The sequence below is a fragment of the Salvelinus fontinalis genome, chromosome 31 (assembly GCF_029448725.1).
Source record: "Salvelinus fontinalis isolate EN_2023a chromosome 31, ASM2944872v1, whole genome shotgun sequence".
In the NCBI taxonomy this organism is placed as follows: domain Eukaryota; kingdom Metazoa; phylum Chordata; class Actinopteri; order Salmoniformes; family Salmonidae; genus Salvelinus; species Salvelinus fontinalis.
The window spans coordinates 33,836,889-33,856,018 of record NC_074695.1 but is presented as its reverse complement, the minus strand read 5'-3'; positions in this window follow the sequence as shown (position 1 = coordinate 33,856,018).

Sequence of the window (19,130 nt, the reverse complement as noted above, 5' to 3'; positions counted from 1 at the left end):
AAATACATTTGATTTGATTTGATGGTTGACAAACATCATTAACCAAATGCAGAATTGGTCAGGAAACACACCTCCAAGACTGAAATAAAAAAATTCTAATGAAACGTGCCAATTGGCATGTTCAGTGGCTCTTTAAGATTTGTGGATAGCTGTGTTGGATCAGTGCCTGTAACACAGTGTGGCATGGTGGAGGAAGGGAGTTGAGGAGGTACAGTGTAAAGGTTACTGCGACATAGAAGAAGGCAGATTTTGCAACTCAGGTTCCAAGTGACAGTGACTAATGTACGACTTACAGTTGGCCAGAGCAGTCAGTGTGCAAGGTGCAGTAGAGTAAAATAGCCTAGCTTTGTGTATTGGTTGGACTCCCTGAGTTGTGCGTCGTTCTGGTGGGTGTCGACGGAAAATAACAAGACCACAATATCCCAAATTAAGTTGAATGTCAACTAAGGCATATGTATAATCTCTAGGAACTCTATTTATCAGACAAAGTGAAATGTGTTCCTCTCTATCAAAAAAACATCTGAATCCAACTTTTTTCTAGCTCTAACAGTGCAGTAATAATACCTAGAAACCAATACAAAGAAATACTCATAAAAGTAAAAATAAATAAATTAAGAAATATCAGAACGAGCAACATCAGAGTCCAGAATATAAACACAGACGTGCTCAAATTTGTTGGTACCCTTACAGCTCATTGAAATAATGCTTAATTCCTCCTGAAATGTGATGAAATTAAAAGCTATTTTCTCAGGTATACTTGCATGCCTTTGGTATGTCATAGAATATAGCAAAAAAGCTGTGAAAAGGGATTCATTATTGCTTATTCTACAAAGATATTCTAAAATGGCCTGGACACATTTGTTGGTTCCCCTTAGAAAATATAAAAAATAATGGGATTATAGTGATATTTCAAACAAATTAGTTTCTTTAAGTAGTATCACACATGTCTCCAATCTTGTGATCAGTCATTCAGCCTATTTAAATGGAGAAAAGTAGTAACTGTGCTGTTTGGTATTATTGTGTGCACCACACTGAACATGGACCAGAGAAAGCAAAGGAGAGATTTGTCTGAAGAGATCAGGAAAAAAAAACATATACAAGCATGGCAAAGGTAAAGGCTACAAGACCATCTCCAAGCAGCTTGATGTTCATGTGACAACAGTTGCAAATATTATTAAGAAGTTTAAGATCCATGGAACTGAATGGTAGAAAAAGAACCAAGAATAACTGGTTTGCCTAGAAGACCAGCATCCCGGAGTCGCCTTTTCACTGTTGACGTTGAGACTGGTGTTTTGTGGGTACTATTTAATGAAGCTGCCAGTTGAGGACCTGTGAGGTGTCTGTTTCTCAAACCAGACACTCTAATGTACTTGTCCTCTTGCTAAGTTGTGCACCGGGGCCTCCCACTTCTCTTTCTATTCTGGTTAGAGACAGTTTGAGCTGTTCTGTGAAGGGAGTAGTACACAGCATTGTACGATATCTTCAGTTTCTTGGCAATTTCTCGCATGGAATAGCCTTCATTTCTCAGAACAAGAATAGACTGATGAGTTTTAGAAGAAAGTTCTTTGTTTCTGGCCATTTTGAGCCTGTAATCGAACCCAAAAATACTGATGCTCCAGATACTCAACTGGTCTAAAAAAGGCCACTTTTATTTCTTTTTTAATCAGAACAACAGTTTTCAGCTGTGCTAACATAATTGTAAATGGGTATTCTAATGATCAATTAGCCTTTTAAAATGATACCCTTGGATTAGCTAACACAACGTGCCATTGGAATACAGGAGTGATGGTTGCTGATAATGGGCCTCTGTACGCCTATGTAGTATTTCATAAAAAATCTGCCGTTTCCAGCTACAATAGTCATTTACAACATTGACAATGTCTACACTGTATTTCTGATCAATTTGATGTTATTTTAATGGAAAAATGCGCTTTTCTTTCAAAAACAAGGACATTTATAGAAGTGATCCCAAACTTTTGAATGGTTGTGTGTATATATATATATATATATGTATATAGTGCATTTGGAAAGTATTCAGACCCCTTCCCTTTTCCACATTTTTTTATGTTACAGCCTTATTCTAAAATGTTTTTTTTTAAATACTCATCAATTTACACACAATACCCCATAATAACAAAGCAAAAACAGGTTTTTCGACATGTTTGCAAATGTATTAAAAACCAAAAGCTGAAATACCTTATTTACATAAGTATTCAAACCCTTTGCTGTGAGACTCGAAATTGAGCTCCGGTGCATTCTGTTTCCATTCATCATCCTTGAGATGTTTCTACAACTTGATTGGATTCCACCTTTGGTAAATTCAATTGATTGGACATGATTTGGAAAGGCACACACGGGACAAGTCTCTGAATGTCCTTGAGTGGCCCAGCCAGAGCGCGGACTTGAACCTAGTCAAACATCTCTGGAGAGACCTGAAAATAGCTTGAGAGAGCTTGAGAGGATTTGCAGTGAAGAATGGGAGAAATTCCCCCAAATACAAGTGTGCCAAGCTTGTAGCGTCGTACCCAAGAAAACTCAAGGCTGTAAAAGACCTTTTTTTGCTTTGTCATTATGTGATATTGTGAAATAGATTGATCAGGGGAAAAAAACATTTGATCAATTTTAGAATAAGGCTGTACCTAACAAAATATGGAAAAAGTAAAGGGGTCTGAATACTTTCCGAATGCACTGTATATTTATAATGGTGTGTACAGGCAGTATTGACAGTACAGTAAATTAATAGAAAAGGTGTGTGCAGCAGTAGTTAAATATAATGAACCATGACTAGAATACAGTCTATACATAGTATAAGTATAAGACTGTATCATCTGCATATAAATGGATGAGAGAGCTTCCTACTGCCTGAGCTATGTTGTTGATGTAAATTGAGAAGATTGTGGGGCCTAGGATTGAGCCTTGGGCTACTCCCTTGTGACAGGCAGTGGCTGAGACAGCAGATTTTCTGACTTTAAACACTGCACTCTTTGAGAAAGGTAGTTAGCAAACCAGGCCAAAGACACTTCAGAGACACCAATACTCCTTAGCCGGCGCACAAGAATGGAATGGTCTACCGTATCAAAAGCTTTGGCCAAGTCAATAAAAATAACAGCACAATATTGCTTAGAATCAAGGGCAATGGTGACATCATTGAGGACCTTTAAGGTTGCAGTGACACATCCATAACCTGAGCGGAAACCAGATTGCACACCAGAGAGAATACTATAGATATCAATAAAGCCAGTCAGTTGATTATTGACAAGTTATTCCAACATTTTTGTTAAACAGGGCAAAATAGAAATAGGCCTATAACAATTAGGATCAGCTTGATCTCCCCCTTTAAATAAAGGACAAACTGTGGCTGCCTTCCAAGCAATGGGAACCTCCCCAGAAAGGAGAGACAGGTTAAAAAGGTTGGAGATAGGCTTTGCGATGATAGGGGCAGCAACCTTAAAGAAGAAAGGGTCTAAAACAAGATGTTTTTTTGGGGTCAAGTTTAAGGAGCTCCTTTAGCACCTCGGACTCAGTGACTGCCTGCAGGGAGAAACTGTGTAGCAGGGTAGGGGAAAAAGTGGGAGAAGCATCGGGGATAGTCGCATTAGAAGGGGTGGGAGATGAGGAAATGTTGGACGGGCAAGGAGGCATGGCCGAGTCAAATAGGAATCCTGACTTAATGAAGTGGTGATTAAAGATCTCAGCCATGTGCTCCTTGTCAGTAACAACCACATCATCAACATTAAGGGACATGGGCAACTGTGAGGAGGAGAGTTTATTATTTAGGTCTTTAACCATTTTCCAAAACTTATTGGGGTTAGACCCATAGAGAGAGACCTGCTCCTTAAAGTAACTAACTTTGGCCTTCCGGATAGCCTGAGTGCACTTATGTTTCATTTTCATGAACGAGGGTTGCCACCTGCCCTTTAGGGCAGGGTATTGGGTGGAGGTCGGTTAGTGGTGACTGTTTAACAGTCTGAGATAGAAGCTGTTTATCAGTCTCTCGTCACAGCTTTGATGCACCTGTACTGTCTCCTCCTTCCAGATGGTAGCGTTATGAACAGGCCATGGCTCGGGTGGCTGAGGTCCTTGATGATTGTCTTGGCCTTCCTGTGAGACTGGGTACTTCAGATGTCCTGGAGGGCAGGCAGTGTGCCCCTGATTATGTGTTGGGCTGACTGCACTACCCTCTGGAGAGCCCTGAAGTTGCAGACGGTGCAATTGCCGTACCAGGCGGCAACCCTCACAAACTTTTACAGATGCACAGTTGAGAGCATCCTGTCAGGCTGTATCACCCGCCTGGTACGATAACTGCACCTCCCGCAACCGCAGGGCTCTCCAGAGGGTGGTGCGGTCTGCCCAATGCATCACAGGGGGCACACTACCTTTTCTCCAGGACACTTACAGCACCCAATGTCACAGGAAGGTCAAAAAAATCATCAAGGACATCAACCACCCAAGCCACGGCCTGTTCACACCGCTACCATCCAGAAGGCGAGGTCAGTACAGGTGCATCAAAGCTGGGACTGAGAGACTGAAAAACAGCTTTTATCTCAAGGCCATCAGACTGTTAAATAGCCATCACTAGCCGACTACCACCCAGTTACTCAATCCTGCACCTTAGAGCCTGCTGCCCTATATACATAGACATGGAATCACCGGTCACTTTAATAATGGAACACTAGTCACTTTAATAATGTTTACATACTGCTTTGCTCATTTCATATGTATATACTGTATTCTACTCTACTGTATTTTAGTCAATGCCACTCCGACATTGCTTGTCCTGATCCGACATTGCTCGTCCTGATATTTATATATTTCTTAACTCCATTCTTTCACTTTAGATTTGTGTGTATTGTTGTGAATTGTTAGTTATTACTCCACTGTTGAAGCTAGGAACACAAGCATTTCACTACACCCGTAATAACATCTGCTAAATATGTGACCAATACAATTTGATTTACAACCCGACAGGTTGCTTTCAACAATGCCTCTGTAGAAGTTCGTAGGGGCCAAGCCGATTTCTTCAGCCTCCTGAGGTTTGAGGCGGTGCTGCGCCTTCTTCACCAACTGTCTGTGTAAAAGGGACCCTTTCAGGTCATCAGTGATGTGCACGCCGGGGAACTTGAACTTTTGACCCTCTTCAGTGCGGCCCGTCGATGTGGACGGCCCGTCGTGCTCTCTCTGCTGTCTCCTGTAGTCCACGATCACCTCCTTCGTTTTGTTGACATTGAGGGAGAGGTTATTTTCCTGGCACCACTCTGCCAGAGCTCTCACTTCCTCCCTGTAGGCTGTCTCGTCACTGTTTGTAATCAGGCCTACCACTGTTGTCGTCAGCAAACTTGATGAATGAGTTGGAGATGTGCGTGGCCACACAGGGATGGGTGAACAGAGAGTACAGGAAGGGGCTGAGGACGCACCCCTGTGGGGGTGAGGATCAGCGTGGTGGAAGTGTTGTTGCCGACCTTCACCACTTGGCGTTGGTCTGTCAGGAAGACCAGGACCCAGTTGCAAAGGTAGGGGTTCAGACCCAGGACCCTGAGCTTAGTGATTATTCCTGCTGTGTAGACAGTGGTAGATTTCATGGTAGGAAGTATCACGCGAAGTATGTTGTCTAATGGCAGCCCACTGTCTAACTCAGCACAAATATGGTGCAGTTTGGACAAAAGTTGGATTCAGACGTTCATTTGATAACAAGGACAGATTTCACTTTACGTCTGATAAATAGAGGGTGGGATGGTATGTGTGAAGGGCCCCATAGCATGTGTTTACATATGTGTGGCAGGGAAAATAAAACTATTTTGGGGTGAAGCCGGCTAGATTGTGGTAGCAATTTTTTCCGTCACCACACACCAGAATTATACACAACTTTGGGAATTCAACCAACACACACTCTCAATGTTGTATCCCAAATATAAGAATCACCATGTGTCTATACCACCACATAAATACTTTTTTTCAACATTACCAAGCTACATTTTAGCAGATGTTCTCATACAGAGCAATTTACAATACTGAGTGCATAGAGTTTTATGCTGGACCCCAATGAGAATCAAACCCACAACCCTGGCATTGTAAACAACATGCGCTACCAACTGAGCCACACAGGACCCCAACCTATACAGGCTGTTCTGTGGAAACACCAGCAAAACTGTGACACAAGCAGAATTTCATATCATACATTTCCCCTATTTGCATTTTGCATTTGTCATCTTATGACGATGTGGCATTTGCATATTTTTTTTACCATAAATCTCTTTCAGTCAAAAGATTTTAAATGTTACAATTTTGTGAAGTGAATGTTTTTACATTTATAAAAGCAGTTATATCAACAAGTTTATATACATGTTTGAGATTAAATTAACATTAATGTTTTTTTTACTTCATTGCCCCCCCCCCCCCCCCTCTCTCATTAGGCCCCTCCCCTAACCCAGAAGCACCTTTTGGCCCACAGTGGAAGGAGGATGATTTGTGTTGCAATTACATTCACCATGTGCTTCCTCTCCCATTTTACCCAGAGAAAGACTCTCAATGTCACCCTGACCATAAAGAGACTGGTCAATGGAAGGAAAATGAAAGTGAGATGCCATGTGCTTCCAATAAACAGGGAGAAGGACAGATCAGAAGAAAATAAATGGGTCCCTTTACTCAGAAGAGGCCCCCCACATTAACGCTGCTTCCACATTCCTCATTAGACTCCTCATTAGAATGGGCCATGCCATTAAACAAGGTGCCAATTATATGAGAAACATTATTAACCCTCCTGAACATTGATGCAGGAGTGCACAATAAATGGTGTTGTATGTTCTGTTTTGTCCATAAAAAATATATAACCACACAAAACAATATGCTTTTTTTCAGTCCAATGAAGAGGAAGCCTATTATGATATGGCAGCAGAACGTAATCATTAAACAAATACTGTTTGAGAATGTGATCCTTGAACTCACGCCCTGTCCACAGGGAGAGCAGACTACTTTGCATGCGCTTCCTGCCATTGCTAACTATTAGCATGGCTCCTGGGTCCCCATTCAGGTCTGGGAATGGAGGGGTGGGATGGTGCTTGTGAGTGGCCCCATAGCATGTGTCGAGGGAAAGAAAGCAGTCAGAGGCAGGCTCAGGAGTTGGGGTGTCTTCTGGTGAGCTATTCAAAGTTTAACCCACCTATCAGGGAGAAGAGAGAGAAAAGGAGATGGCACATACAGCTGTAGGATCTTCATTTAAACACCCTGTGAAAGAGAGCTTGCCTGCAATGCAGAGAATGTAAAACGTGTAGTGTATTTGAAGTTTACAAAGTCTTCTGCAGTTTTGAAATTTCAGACTTGATTTTCCCTTATGAACCCCTACAAAAATGTCCATTCATTATAATCCACATAATAATTCACATTTCCTGTTGCCGCAGGATTATTTTCCTGCTGTAACAAACTGGCTCAAATTAAGATCCTAGATCTGGAGTACACAACAAAACACACACTTAATTATTAATTGGAATATATAAGGAAAATATTTTGAAATTTATGCACATTCAAAATACATTTTTTTTAATTTGATCTTTATTTAGCTAAGCAAGTCCGTTAAGAAGAAATTCAGCCTAGGAACATTTGGTTAACTGCCTTGTTCAGGTGCAGAAGGACAGATTTTTACCTTGTCAGCTCAGGGATTCAATCTAGCAATCTTTCGGTTACTGGCCCAACACTCTAACCACCTGCCGCCCCAAAAACATCATATTAATACATAATATGAATACATGTTAATACATGTTAAAAAGTTGCAATTAGAATGCTGTGAATTAGTTCAATGCCGCATCATTTCCCCTGCTATGGTTCTCTGCTTTAATAATCAAGTCAAAACATGGTCTGAACTTCCTGGTGTGGGATTTCTCGTGGATGCTGTGGTTTTTAGGCCATGACATCACCATCACACAACAAGGAGGTTTTCATACTGAGCATAGACAAACAGAACTCAGCCTGGGAAAACCCCACTACAGCATGGAAATCAAAGGTAAACATTGGGGGAGGGGAGGAGGATGCAACAAACAAAACTGTCACACAGATGGATTGAGAAGAGTTTTTCTGATGTAAAGTAAGGGCAAATAGAAAGGTTTTTTTTTTTTTACATTTCCTTGTTGGAGTTTGTGACATTATATATATATAAACCCCTCCCCTAGCCTCTTTAACCTCTGTGGGGGGGGTGACATGAACACTCCTCCATAGTTCAGTACATTCCTCGCCATGCCTAACTCAATCACATTCCAGAAGATCACTTCCCTTTCATGACCCTCACACTCAAACAGAAGAGGAGGAAGGACAATGCTGTGATTGGTGCAAAGCCAAGCGCTGGCGATCGCTGAAGCATTTTATTTATTTATCACAAATGACAGAACACAGACAGCATAAACCACTAACCCATAGATGATTATCTTACCTAATGGATTAGTCCCAAATGTCTATTGCCCCAAATAAATGACATTACATTTTATTAACTATTTTATATGTACTAGTGAATTAATAATATAATCAATGACAAGAGGTAATAGTAGAACACATGCCGGAAATAGAATGTTGTTATTAGTTTAACAAACTGTTAACTGGGTAACACCATAGTTATTAAATGTTATACAACGGGTGAGTCTAATCCTGGATGCCAATTGGTTAAAACCGCATTCCAGCCGGTGTCTATTCCACAAGTTACCACCGGCTAAATCTATGACGTTGAAATGCCTATTTACTCTGTTCCATTTAACTGCGCAATCCATTGTCTCAACAGCCCAGCCAAGCAATTTATAAACTTGATTTCCACTATGAAAAGCATCTAAACATTATCTTCTATTTCTTTAAGACTAGCATTTGGTTTTCAACAGCAGAGATTTGTATAAACCTTGCTGTCTGTTTCTCTGACATTTGCAACATTGTTCCAATATTGAAATTCAATTTCCAACTGTCCCATAGTAATGAACATGTCAGGATTCAGGATGAGACAGACAGGCAGACAGCTTTTCTCAGCCAGTCAAAATCATGAATCAGCTGGCATAATTTTTATGGATAAATACAAAGAAATGTCAATAGAAAACAGGTAAAACCAAATGAAATGCAAATCGTTTTTAGTCATTCCAGCTTCAGTTTGAATTGATTGTGTTAGCCTTGTTGTTGGCTAGCTCCTCTGAACAACAGTGCCCTGACGAGAGAGCACATTTTCTATGCCAGATCGCGCATCATTAGCTCATTGTGATGGATGTATACAAATAAATGTCAGTAGAAAACAGCTTAAACAAACGCACAAGCAGATATTCTGCTGTTATACTGGCTGCACATTTTGTTGTGACTGTAAGTTAGCCGTAGTTGGCTACCAAGAAAGCAAGGCATAAGAACGTTGCCAGCCAGTATGTCAATAGAACATTTCGATCGAATGACTGGGTCGCGTCTATAGATACAGAACAAAAAGACTTAACAACTGGGTCACGTCTCTGGAACCCGAACCGATAGAACGAATGGGTAGCAACCCTAGATTTGTGTCGGGACTATCTCATATGGAAGGATGAAATAGTATGAATAAATTCATCAAAATAATGCCAATATATCCTCCAAACACCGGCTTCTCGGGCATTATCACTTAACTATCTAATATTATGTCATTTGGCATGCATTAGTTTGCTTATAAAAAGTTCCCCTGGCAATAGTATGTCTACATGTCCTCAAGAAGGAGAGGGGCAAAGGACAACAAGGAAGGTATCTTATCGTAAACCTGTGCTAAAAGCCTCCTTTTCTTAATGCAGCAGAGACAGAGAGAGTTTGATCTTATTACTTCATCATTCCTCTCATAAACAAAGGGCAGCCTTTCAGTAGCAGCTCTCTAATTGAGACAAGTGAGAGGGTAATTTCCTGGAAAAGTGCCTTGGTGCCCCTGGACAGGTATGTCTGTGCTGACATGAAAGTTGACCCTGTGTGACCCCTGGGAACTCACAGGCCCTTTCCCACATATCCCCATGCTTTAATGTCCACTAGGAGTCTTTCCCATGGCCCCTTCTGTCAAGACCTTTCAAAACATTAACTAGAAGGGTCAAGCTTCCTGAACAGAGGTCACACTGGGGGTACTGAGACTACTCACCAAACTCTCTTCCTTTTACACACCTCTAAAAATGTCGTTCTGCTCACCTCCTTATTGGGAGGTACTATATATCTTAAACAGTGTGTGGTGGGGTGGGCTGGATGGGTTAGTGACTTTCTGGTCCTCTGACTTCCAACTTTCTCATCACATATTATTTCAGGATGAAAGAAGAGGGAAACAATGTTGACAAATAGGCACACAATTATAAACTTTTTCTATACGACTCTATACTGAGTCGTATAGAAAAAAAAAATTGCTTGATAAGAGTTTAAGAATCCAAATAAGGGAAAATTGGGCACATACAATTTTCAGAAAACCAGAGTCATCATAAAACATCTTATTCATACAGCCACAACAGGAAATGTCATTAGATTGTCAGTCGGTAAAGTGTCAGGGCAGAGTAGGGCTAAAGGTTCATGCTCTGGGGTCATGGTGACAAATTGACTATTTGACAGTCTTGCAGCATCTACTATTGCATAAAGAGGAAATGACATAACAAGGTCAAATAGATTATAAATAGATTGAGAAATATTCACACAAGCAACAAAAAAACATCTTCTTTTGACCCAAAAAGAAAGCAAAATATATAAAATGTTTTCTTCATTGTTGTCAAACAAGTAGGTAGAGGAGTTTGACCAGTTTTAAGGGAATTAGAAGCTGTGAAAAACGAACCAACATGTTTCAGATAAGATTTCAGTTCGGCTTTAATCCATATTTTATGTGTTTGAAATTACTTTCAACTTTTCTGATGCTGATACAGATAACACCTTTACAGGCGGTCCCTACAGTCAGTGTCCAGATTTCATTTGGGCTACTTTTCCATTTAACCCATCTGAACAGTACAGTTCCCTTGACTTGCCATATTTGAAGTCCCCGTCTTGTGACTCTATAGCGCCTCACAATCATCATCTTTCCCAAACAGGCTACTGTGTTTCTTTCTCTTTATTTTCAACTCTCCATTTCTCAGCTTTTCTCTTATTGAGTTCATCTCCGACATTGTCCTTTTTGCCCAAGGACTCTATATATGAATGGACTAAGCCACATATGTCAGAGTCAAGGCCCGCGGGCCACATCCGGCCCGCGAGAAGGTTTTTTACGGCCCCTGGGATGATCTTGATTTATTATTAGAACCGGCCCGCAGACCGCAGCAAGCCGGCAGCCCGCAGATCTTTTACACGCACCAATACTACATTTCCCACAATGCAACGGTGACGCACCGAGCAGTAGGCTGCTTCATTTCAATATTTATTGGCACAGCAGTCGTCAGCATCACAGTAAAATTAACTTTCAGATACCCATCAAAAATGGCAAAACGGAAGGTGGACACTGAGAACCGGGGGTTTCAAACAAGGTGGGAGTCGGAGTATATGTTCACGGAGGTAGCTGGAAAACCTGTGTGTCTTCTGTGTGGAGAAAGTGTGGCGGTACTGAAAGAGTATAATCTGAGACGACATTATGAAACGAAACACGCGGACAAAAACAAGAATATGGACATGGAACAAAGGCTACAAAAGGCAGAGGAATTAAAACGAGGCCTCAAATCTCGACAGGCTCTGTTCAAAAAAGCCAAATCACAAGGCCAGGCTGCTGTCAAGGCCAGTTTTATTTTGGCAGAAGAGATCGCTAAATCAGCCCGGCCATTTACGGAGGGGGATTTCATCAAAAACTGCATGATTAAAGTTTGTGACGAAGTTTGCCCAGAAAAAAAGGCAACTCTTTTTAAATGTGAGTCTGAGCAGAAACACCATTGCCGAGAGAGTAGACCAGTTGTCCATCAATCTAAAAGAGCAGCTTGTGAAAAAGGGAAAAGATTTCATTGCATATTCCTTGGCTGTGGATGAGAGCACCGACATTTCTGACATTGCCCAGTTGTCAATTTTCATCCGCGGAGTGGACTCCAGCCTAAGTGTGACAGAGGAGTTTTTGGCTTTACGTCCTATGCATGGCACAACTACGGGGCATGATTTGTATGAAGAGGTGTCAAGATGTGTAAATGAGATGGAGCTGCCTTGGGAAAAACTCGTGGGTTTGACAACCGACGGAGCACCTGCGATGTGTGGACACAGGAGCGGACTGGTGGCGAAGATACGGGAAAAGATGCAAGAGGAAAACGCGACAGGTGAGCTGACAGCTTATCATTGTATCATACACCAGGAAGCGTTGTGCGGTAAAGCCTTGAAAATGGAGCATGTAATGAGCATCATCACGCGCACAGTTAACTTTATCAGAGCCAAAGGTTTGAATCACCGCCAGTTCAAGGCATTTCTGACGGAGTTAGAAACGGAGCATGGTGATTTGCCTTATCACACAGAGGTGCGATGGCTAAGCCAGGGAAAGGTGCTTCAAAGATGTTTCGAGCTTCGTGAGGAGATTTGTCTGTTCTTGGACAGCAAAGGGAAAGACACAACACAACTCCGAGACGAAATGTTTCTGTGTGAAATGGCTTTTCTGTGTGACATTACGAGTCATCTGAATGCAATGAACTTGCAGCTGCAGGGTCGGGATCATGTCATCTCTGATATGTACAGTACAGTGAAGGCATTTAAAACCAAACTGACTCTGTGGGAGACGCAGATGCGGAAAGAAAATTTGAGCCACTTTCCCAGCTGCCAGACCATGAAAGAGAAGCTCTCTACCAGTGCGTTCCCGAGCGCACAGTTGGCTGATAAAATAGGTATGCTTGCCGCTGACTTTCGACGCCGATTTGCTGACTTTGAAGCACAAAAAAGCAGGTTGGAACTGCTCGGTAACCCATTTGCTGTTGACGTGGAAAGCTCACCACCAAACCTCCAAATGGAGTTGATTGACCTCCAATGCAATGATGCACTGAGGGCAAAATATGCGGCAGTGGGTGCTGCGGAGTTCGCCCGTTTCCTCCCCGACACAATGCCCCAGCTGCGCATCCAGGCTGCTCAAACGTTGTCTATGTTTGGCAGCACATACCTGTGTGAACAACTGTTTTCTTTGATGAACCTGAACAAAACATCACACAGAAGTCGACTTACTGCTGAACACCTCCACTCAATTCTGAGGATTTCCTCAGCTCAGAGCCTTACCCCGAACATTGATGAACTTGTGGAAAAGATGGGACACCACCAAGTATCACCCTCAACCTCAAACAAGTGAACATTACTGTGCAATCACATATTTAGAGTTTTTACTCAGTTCAAGTTTAAAAGTTAAAGTTTAATATTTGTTTTCACTGCATGTTACTTCTCCTTAAACAAAGTGTTGTTTTTGATTAATAGATTTTTGCACTTTATTTTATTGTATTTCAATCCAATTATATTTTAAAAATATTTCAGTTGAGTGGATGATAGAAAATTGCTATTATTGTTTTTTTCTTTGAAGTAAATTTAGCCCACTTTTGCTAAAATAGAAAATATAGGCTACTGATGGTGCCTTGAATACCGGTTTCTTTCATTTAATGTTCATGTTATGGGGATTTTTATATAAAGGAAATTTGTCTTTTGTGTCTGTTGAAAATTAAAGATTACTGACAGAGCCATAAGAAAATATTGCTTTATTTATCTGATCATATTGGAATATATTTGTTAGGTTTTCAGTAGGTTCAATTAGGTTCACTAGACTATATGCGTCATTTAAAATTTTTTCAATGAACATTCGAACAGTCCGGCCCTCGGCTTGTAGCTAAATTTTTTATTTGGCCCTCCGTCCATTTGACTTTGACACCCCTGGACTAAGCCATCGATCACATGACATCAGTCATTCCAATGGGAAGACTCAATAGTGCATTGAAGCCAAATTAAGTCGGTTAAGATGGTGTCTCATTGAGACATAACATGCGCATTTTGAGCAACTCCAGGAAGTGACGTTGCAGGCTTGCTCAGTGCTGCCCCCAACCAGGGTACTACAGTCTGCTATTAGCAACTAAATTACTCATTCTGTGGGCGATATTCTAATAATTGGTTCATGACATACATCTGGTGTATTACAAATAATTATTGGTACCATGATTGTTTTAGAATTGTTTTTTATTTACACAAAGATTAACCACAAAGTTTGCCATTTTTGCGTTAATTATAATTGGGGATCCTGTTTTCTGCGAACAATGCCTGCAGTACCGTGGTCAGCCTTCAACTTCCGTCAATGAGAGGGGGCAGTCGTTCTCCCCAGTTTTTCCCTCAGCAGATCAATGTTTCCTTTTTCGGCCCAAGTTCCCAAAAGCATTTGGCAGTTGGCGTGTATTTGGCATGCGTACAGTTAGGCCCTAAAGCTTATGTCTACGCACTAACAACAGATAGTTGTGAATTACACAAGAATGATACATTTATGGATATACTTATGCATCGTTTTCTCCTTATTCAAATCGCTCGCCACCTACCCGCCCTTCATCCACACAGTATTTCATTACCATAAACTCACCCAAACCGCAGATATAACATCGGGGGCTGTGGGTTATGAGTCAACCCGCGCATCACGAAAAACCACCACTGTCAGGAATAATATCTGAGCAGGTTTATGGAAAGAGGGTTATCAAATGACACCTCATAGTCGGGTGAAGGGAATTGAGTTTGGACATTGGACAGGGCAGATGGAATACTGCATGCTTCCAAGAGTAGCTAATAAAAGACAGTGTCGCTTTTGACAGATGGGGCACTATATTCACTGTCACTCGAGCTTTGCTGATCGGGCTCCTTAGTAGTGTCACTGAGAAGTGCGGCCATTACACTGGCATTACATTGCCCTCCTGCAGCTCCGTTTTCGCACGCCTGCTAAACCCATGCCCTGGCCAATTTAGTATGAAATAACATTAAAGGCTCTGCCTTCTACCCTGTAGCATTGGACAGTGGACACCCTAAAGCAGGGGTAGGCAACATGATTCAGCCGGGGTCGATCAGAGCAGATGGTCTGGGGGCCGGAACACAATTAGAATGTACACTTCTAATTGACCACAACTAAGCCCAAAAAGAGATTGCATTTGAAAATAACAATAATTTCAAACCTTGATTACATTGAGACATGGTAATATGTCTTTTTTTAATTAGTGAAAATACTTGCGAACAGGTTTTCTAAATTAAACACATTTTTCAACCAAAAACTGAAAATCGGCAAAAAAACTTTGGGGGGGCACAAAAAAATCACAAAAGACTGTAACACATATGAGATCCTTATTAGGAGGCCTAGTAGGCCTACCTGTTCAACGTTATTGCACATTACATAAGCAGAAATAGGGGTTCTAAGAAACTAGATTAGCTACACCTGCAATAACATCTGCTAAATATGTGTATGTGACCAATAAAATTTGCTTTGAATTGGTTAAACAATACATTTTATGCAGTCCAGTGCATCAGTGCTTTGCATTGATAAATAAACAATGTCCCTACAGAATTATACTTTTTAACAAATACACTTTTGCTTCTTCCTTTTCTGTACAAATCTAATAGCAAATGTATATATAGAGTGCTAGAGTTGTATATATTGAGCAAATATATAGAGAGAGCATTTCTTACTGGTATCATGCCCTGATCTGTTTCACCTGTTCCTGTGATTGTCTCCACCCCCTCCAGGTGTCGCTTATTTTCCCCAGTATATTTAACGCTGTGTTTCCTGTCTCTCTGTGCCAGTTTGTCTTGTATGTTTAGTCAAAACAACCAGGGTGTTTTTCCTGTACTCCCTTTTCTAGTCCTCCCGGTTTTGACCCTTGCCTGTTTCTGGACTCTGTACCCACCTGCCTTGACCACGAGTCTGTCTGCCACTCTGTCCCTCCTGGACTCTGATCTGGTTTTGACCTTTTTGCCTGTCCACGACCATTCTCTTGCCTGCACCTTTGGATTATTAAACGTTGTAAGACTCCAACTATCTGCTTCCTGTCTGCATCTGGGTCTCGCCTTGTGCCTTGATAATTGGAGCTATTTGCTATGATTTACCATATGGCACAACATGACAAAATCATTATTTTTCATATTTGTGTTTCAGGTAAACTTTTACATTTAAGCCTGATAGTAGCATAATTATAGTCAACAAAGAAAATGAATATCAAAAGAACTCAGATAAACAGAGAATAGGTTCAATCTAGAGGTTAACCATTTAATCGGAATGGACGATTAATTAGGGCCGATTTCAAGTTTTCATAACAATCGGTATTTTAAAAAATATATATATTATTATTATTTTTTTTTTTTTTACACCTTTATTTAACTAGGCATGTCAGTTAAGAACACATTCTTATTTTCAATGACGGCCCAGGAACGGTGGTTAACTGCCTTGTTCAGGGGCAGAACGACAGATTCTTACCTTGTCAGCTCAGGGATTCAATCTTGCAACCTTACGGTTAACTAGTTCAACGCTCTAACCACCTGCCTCACGAGGAGCCCGCCTGTTACGCAAATGCTGTAAGAAGCCAAGGTAAGTTGCTAGCTAGCATTAAACATATCTTATAAAAAACAATCAATCAATCATAATCACGAGACAGACATGTATTGTTCAAATAAAAACTGATAAGTTCTCAACTCAATAGGCATAGGCTAACACTTCAGTGTCCTAATGTGAAAATAATAGGCTAGCCTATAGCAGGGGTTAAAATCATAGATCCTGATACAGAAAGGGCTAGGCCTTCATTGTATCCCTGCGACAGAGAACTTTGTATTTGTAAAGACCTAAAAATCTAATCTCGCAGCATAGCATGACATCAGGATAACATAATGCATATAGGCTGAACTCTGGAATAGCCTATTTACAGATTACAAAAAACAAGCAAGACACGTCACGGATACCAACGCCGCCCAACTAGACCAGCTAAACACTTTTTTCCCCTTCAAGTATAACAACTCTGAGCTGCCGAGGAGAGCCCTTTAGGACAACGAGAGCTATGTGCTTACGGTCTCCACGGAAGACGCACTTAAGTCATTCAAACGTGTTAACACTCGCAAGGGTGCGGCCACGCCCTTAGAGCATGTGCAGACCGGCTTGCTGTTGTGTTTTATGACATTTTCAATCTCTCTCTAGCTCAGGCTGTTACCCCGACCTGCTTCAAGATGTCCACTATCATCAACTTGCCCAAGTAAGGGAAAGTAACTAAACTGAATGACTTCCAACTGGCGCAACAGGCTAAGGCACTGCATCTCAGTGTAAGAGGTGTCACTGCAGTCCCTGGTTCAAATGCAGACTGCATCACATCCGGCTGTGATTGGGAGTCCCATAGGGTGGCGCACAATTGGCCCAGCGTCGTCCGGGATTGGCCTGGGTAGACCGTCATTGTAAATAAGAATTTGTTCTTAACTGACTTGCCTAGTTAAATAAAGGTTACATTTTTAAAAAAAACATCCAACCTGTAGCACTCATTTCCATCATTATGAAGTGCTTTGAGAGGTTAGTCAATGACCACATCAACTCTCCCTCCCCAACACACTCAATCTTCTCCAATTTGCCTACCACCCCAACAGATCCTCAGACGATGCAATCTCCATTGCACTGCACATTGCCTTCACCCACCTGGACAAAAGGAATGCATATGTGAGGATGCTGTTCATCGACTACAGCTTGGCCTTTAATAGCATAGTGCCCTCTAAGCTCACCACAAAGCTCGCGGCCCTGGAACTGAACTCCTCCCTATGCAACTGGATCCTGGACTTAATGACGGCCCAGGTGGTGATGGTATGCAAAATATTCCGTTCTCAACATGGGGGCCCCACAAGGGTGGATGCTCAGTCCCCTCCTGTACTCCCTGTGTACCACAACTGCGTGGCCTCACACAAGTCTAACTCCATCAAGTTTGCTGACGACACGACAGTAGTAGGCCTGATTACCAACAACGACGAGTTGGCCTACAGGGAGGAGGAAGACAATCTGACATCGTGGTGCAAGATATCAACCTCTCCCTCAACATCAGCAAAATAAAGGAGCTGATTAATTACTTCAGGAGGAACCAGGCTGGGCATGCCCCCATTCTCATCAACAGGGCCGCTGTGGAGACGGTCAAAAATGTCATGTTCCTCAGCGTACACATCTCCAAGGAGCTGAAATGGTCAAACCACACGGACAGGAGGAGGTTGAAGAAATTTGGCCTGTCCTTGAGGGCCCTCACATTGTTCTACAGGAGCACCATGGAGAGCATACTGTCGGGCTGCATCACAGCCTGGTACGGCAACTCCACCACATTTGGGTGCTCACTGTCTGCCCTCCAGGACAACTACTACAACACCATGTGTCGCAAGAAGACCAAGAAGATCATCTGGGACCCTAGCCTCCCGAGCCACGGACTGTTCTGCCCGCTTTCATCACTCAGATGAGTGCAGTATTGGAGTATCATGGCAAAACCTGAAAGACTGGCCAATAGCTTCTACCCCCAGACCATCAGGCTACTGACTTGCCACCACTAGTCAGCTACATACCCCCCCCCCCCCCCCCCCCCAACCTCAATGGACAATTACCCTGCCCCCACCAAATGGACATTTTATAATTAGCCACCACTAGTCAGATACCTGCCCCCCCACCCCCCCCTTTTTCCCTGTCCTTTTGTTATTATTTGTATTCTTTCATTCCTCTCTTTGACCTGCGCTGTTGGAGCTGAGCTATAATCCTGTACAGAACTGTACCCTAGATGTACATCTCCAACCCTGTGCATGTCACTAATAAATGCTCTAAATCTCTTAATCTAATTTAGGGTAGCCAAAATCAGCTATTTCCTATAATGTAAAAGGCAGTTAATTTGATAATATTATTTTTTTACTATGTTGCACCAAAGACTGACGCATGAAACAATATAACTGAGTAACAGCAAGTAACCACGCATTAATGGGAAAACTGCATCTCTCATTCAAGTGGTTAGCCCCACCTAGATCTTGAATTTGCGTTTACTTTTAAACTGCAGGAAAATGTGACTTATTTTGGCGCGTTTTAATTCCCGCCACGGCTAGTCTAGCGGGTCACACGTTATTCTTTATTTTTATTATATGATTGACGTGCCTTTGTATAGTCTATAATGGTTACCATTGGTGGAGACTGCGTGGTGGGAGGAGAACAGAATGACGATAGACCTTGTGGTGGCTACCCCCATTTACTATGGATATAT